Consider the following 4832-nt stretch of genomic DNA (forward strand, 5'->3'; position numbering starts at 1 on the left):
GTGCCATAGAAATGACAGGAGAGCGGCATACTTGAAGAAGGTATGAAAGCTCTCAGCCCCCTTCTACACGTCTTGCAGTAGGTATTCATCTATTTACATATTCCTTAGTTGTATCCTTTATAACAAACTGTTTTAGTACACAATGCAGGTGCAGAATAGTGGGGACCTTTCTGACTCTCAACCAGTTGCTCAGAACCACATGAAGCAACCTGGGTTTGTGAGTGGCATCTGAATGGGGCCCCTATTATGAGTTTGAGCCCTTTCCCTGTGGGATCTCAAGATATCTCAAAGTAGATAACCTCATAATTTAGTTAAATTATAGGACAGTCAATTGGTGTCTACAGAGAACTGGAAAATGATTTGGCATGGAAAACCTACACGTGTGGTACCAGAAGTTGAAGTAAAGCCATTTTCCTACAGTTGGTCAATAGGAGAACGCAACTTTGACTTAAATGCTATAGACCATGCTAGATGCTCAGTTCTCAGCCAACTGGCATACACTCTTCCATTTTATCTTAATAGTCTTCAGATAGGTCTAATGTACTCTAAGATAAAGAAACTGAGGCCCATCCCAGATAACTAATATGCTCAAGAGAACAATACTAATGAAGTCCAGTACCAAACTTAAAACTTGTGCACTGAATCAAATAGTTTGCAAGCCAACATTGCCCAGCTAGGAACATCTTTCCAGAACCAAGTAATTCTACTGAGAATTGGTAAGAATTCAATTTTCCTGCCACCCTGCCAAAGACAGAAAAAGTGGCACAACTCACCCCCCCATTTTTTTCAGCAGAATGAAGCATAACTAATTTTAGAAGTTGAGTGGGGAAAGATTGAGGTACTTGCTGGTAGACATTCAACACAAGTGACTTTCTTTAACAACAATGGGGGAGGGGGAACAGCTTCTGAGAACTGCGAAGCAGCAGCCTCCATTTTCCTTGTGCTTCTCAGCTGGATTGCCCCTTTAAGAAGCTCAGCCCACCTGGTCACATTCATAGATCCTCTAAATAAAAACCTTAAAAAAGAAACCATCCAGGAGTGATCCCTAGCTAGTAAAAAGTGTTATTCTTCTGGTCCCTTTAAGGGACAAGCCACGCCCACTCCCAGTGACACCCCCCCACCCCCTCCATCTTGAAACTCTCTTACTGTCCCCTCTGGCGTGCACACACATGTCTCTGTCCCTCTCTCTCTCTCCTTTCTCTTCTCCTTCTTTCTATCTCTCTCTCTTTCTCTCTCTCTCCCTCTTTCTCTCTGCCCCTCCCTTCTCCTTTTCTCCTCCATAACCCCCTATGTTCTGTCTGTCAATGTCTCTGACTCCTGTCCCTCCACCCCTGCTGCAAGCCGGTCCAGGCACCCACTGTGAGCTCACTGCCTGCTTGGGTGGCTCTCCTGGGAAACTGCGAGTCTCTGCCTTGGGACTGGCTGTTCCCAGAGCTTGCTGCCTGCCTACAGTTGCTCAGGACTCGCCAGCATATCCCCACAGCGGGGATTTTTAAATAACATTAAAAAAAGTAAGACATATCATTTCAGAAGGAACAGAGAAGAAGCCATCTGAAGACCACTGTCAACTATTAGAGAGGAAGCTGTCCAGAACAATGAGTTTCCACAATTCGTGAAATTTACTTAACCCCAGCAAACCTTTTCTGACTCCTGCTCTACTCAAGACTTGCACAAAATGCTGATGGAGAGGCAAAGACACATGGAGAGAGATGGGTGCTCGTCAGAGGCCCTTGCTCATGGGTAGAACATGTACACACCAGGTCTGAACAAGCTGGCAGGCATTAGCTACACTGGAAAACCAATTTCCTGGCAATGTTCCAGAGGGGTACAGGAGAACCACAGTGATTCTCTAGATAGGAAGAAGCAACTATGAGGGAGGCAGCGAGAGCACAGGCTAGGGGAGGGGAGGGGAGGGGAGGGGAGGGGAGGGGAGGGGAGGGGAGAGGAGAGGAGAGGAGAGGAGAGGAGAGGAGAGGAGCGGGGAGGGGGGGGGCGGAGGGGGGGGGGGAGGAGAGGAGGGGGGGGGGGGGGGGGGGGGGGGAGGGGGGGGGGGGGGGGGGGGGGGGAGGGGAGAGGAGAGGAGAGGAGAGGAGAGGAGAGGCTGAGAAAACCAGGAAGCACAGTGGCCATGGAGAGTTAAGGATAGAAAGACAGTATGCTTGGCAAAGCAGGCTGATAATTAGGATGCCGATTTATCTCTGACAGGTCTGTCTCATGGACTCTGTAGTCAAAAGAAGCAACTCTGGGAAGAACGGGGAATGTCTCAGACCAGCAGGAGCTCCCATCTCACTCGGGACTGACTGTTTCTCAATAGGCAGTTTTTCAAAATCCTCTGGTATGTCACAGGCACAGGAAGCCCTGAGTAGCATTGCTGTCAACAGGGAAGACTTCCAGGGAAGAGGATGCAGCAATCCCTCCTTATCAGTTTCACTTCCGAGTTTTATTTGCTCCTGCCCCCCCCCCCAAAAAAATGTGGTCTGACAAGTTGGTGTGGAAATTTTCAGATATAAGCAATTCCTGAGTTTTAAGTTATGTGACATTCTTAATACTATGGTGCTATCTCTTAATATCCTGTATCATGCTTGGGACAGGAATCACTTTGATCCAGATTATTCACACTGCGTAAACTACTGGCCCGTCAACAGCTATCTTGTCTCAGTCACCAAAGTAATTCTTCAGTACCAAGGCCCAAATGTTCAACTCGTCTTTACACACCCATAATCACAGAGCAGAAGAGCGGTAATTCCAGCGTTTCTGACATGGCGGAGAGGAGCCAGGAAACACTTCCTTAAAGTGAAAGGTGAAGGGATCGTGGGATATTTTAAAGAGAGAGACCACATTCATTTAATGCCTATTGAGGTATAGTGTTAGAACAGTTTTACTTCATTGTTAGCTACCATGGTGATAGCCTACTGAGCTTAACTATAGGTTAAGCTTTAGTGTATATGGAGGAAATGCAGGGCACACAGCATTCAGTGAGAACCACAGTTCTAAGTGTCTCTTAGAGGTTTGGAACCTTCCCTCCTTTCTTTGAGGGGACTACTCGATAATCTGTTCTTATCTGTGTTTGGGGCACACAAACTTGTGACACGCGTTACAGGGCACAGAAGATGGCCACTTGATAAGCAGTTACTCTGTGACCCAAATCTTTTACTAAAACATGCTCATCTTTTGAAATGATAATTATTAAATGATATTTCAGTCACCGCTGCATCATTTTTGACTTTGGGGTAGTTAGAATATGAATTCCCTCAATGCAACCTATTTGCTGAAAGGAAAACCAGATTTCTGCCAAAAATAACTGTAAGTCACTATCTGGAATCTATGTAAACAGGTTGTTTGATTTTAGATGGCTTGAAATTTGCAGAATTGTTTGAAATCTGGAAGCCCTAGACCCTGTGATACGGGATGATAAGATTAATCAGACAGGCTCAGTGGCCTTGTTCCAGAATAGTCTCTAACAACCCATATGCCCTCCCCCACTCCCCGAACACCCATTTTGAGATAGCCAGGATAATTTTCTTCATTTCCTGCCCAGGCAGCTGTGGAATGTTGTAATTCATTGTCAGACAGCTGCAGCCATCCTCCTTAGGAAGGGATACATCTTGTCAAGGATACAGTTATTCTCAAATTTTGAGTTTATTTTTTACACGGCCGTGTACCCGCCAGATGTAGAAATAGTCTAGCTCGAGAAACCTCAAAGGGAAGCCGAGTCTAACATGTGCGTCCCTGCTTGGGGGTCAGTGCTACAAATACCCTCACCAGGTCGCCTGTAATCTTCTCTGCTCCAGCAAACAGTCCAACCCACTCCTTCTGGAAAATCCTCTGGACTCCTGGAAATCACTCCTTCCTCGCGGAGTCAACTTTAACCCTCTCCTGCAAGCAGATAAGAAAATGCATCTTGCAAGTGAAGAGGAACCAACTGTAATCCTCAATTATCTCCCCTCTCCGCATCCACCGAACAGCCAGGCTAACTTCTGATCTTTACTAGAAAGCTGCGTCAAGAGAGTAGAAGCAGAAGCGGAACTGAAAGATTAAAATCGCTCTGTGTCAAAGTAAAAAGCAGACTATGGGATGGGAGGCCTGAAGGGAGTGGGGAGTGAGAACGAGAGCCGGTAACAGAATACATCGGGAAAGCCGAAGTGGGACTGCCGGGGAAATATTAGCAAGAGGGGCGTGGGTCGTAAGGGAGGGATAGAGGGCGGGAACTAATGAATACACCGACGTGTGTGAGGATACGAGGAAAAATCCTTTTCTCTTCAAGCTAAGCAAAATAATAATGATGTACGACAAGGGACAGATAGAGACAGCCACATAAAAATAGAAATTTCCCTCCGATAACAATAGACACGACTTGGGAGACTCCCGGGATCGGAGACACTCTGAGTCACTAGAAGTGCCTTGGGAGGACTAAGACTTTAACAGACTGAGGGAATGACTGTTAGGTCAAGGGACACTTATTTCAGTGCCAAGGCCTGCAATTTAAATACCATGAGTCACAAACAGTAAAACTATGAATGAAAAATCTCTACTCAGGACTTCCTTTGTTTTCCACAGAACTTGATAATCTGGTACTATTTCAACATTTTTAGGTATCTTAGAGTCAGAAAAAATGGATCCAGAAACAGTTAAAGTATTCTCTAGTTCCTTTCAAGAAATTGGTGTTTAATTGTTATTTGGGGAGTCCCTCCCAATGAAACTTCATTTTTCCCCATTTCTGTTTCAGAATATCTAATACTTAGTAAGTTTAGACAAAAGCAAGCCAAGCTATTCCAGAAGTCCATACAACCTCTCATGAGACTCTAGTCCCTGAAACCGAAAGGGACAGAGGC

At 45.7% G+C, this 4832-nt stretch overlaps 1 long non-coding RNA gene across 1 annotated transcript; it reads left to right on the forward strand.

Moving 5' to 3' along the window:
• Positions 1 to 2113: 2113 nt before the first annotated feature.
• LOC126512668 (uncharacterized) lies at positions 2114 to 4151 on the forward strand. Its single transcript, XR_007595120.1, has 3 exons — positions 2114 to 2335; positions 2592 to 2800; positions 3792 to 4151. It is a non-coding gene; the product is annotated as an uncharacterized lncRNA (long non-coding RNA).
• The last annotated feature ends 681 nt before the right edge of the window (positions 4152 to 4832 follow it).

Source organism: Alexandromys fortis, unplaced genomic scaffold, assembly GCF_014885135.2.
Source record: "Alexandromys fortis isolate MF-2015 unplaced genomic scaffold, M_Fortis_MF-2015_v1.1 scaffold_116, whole genome shotgun sequence".
Lineage (NCBI taxonomy): Eukaryota > Metazoa > Chordata > Mammalia > Rodentia > Cricetidae > Alexandromys > Alexandromys fortis.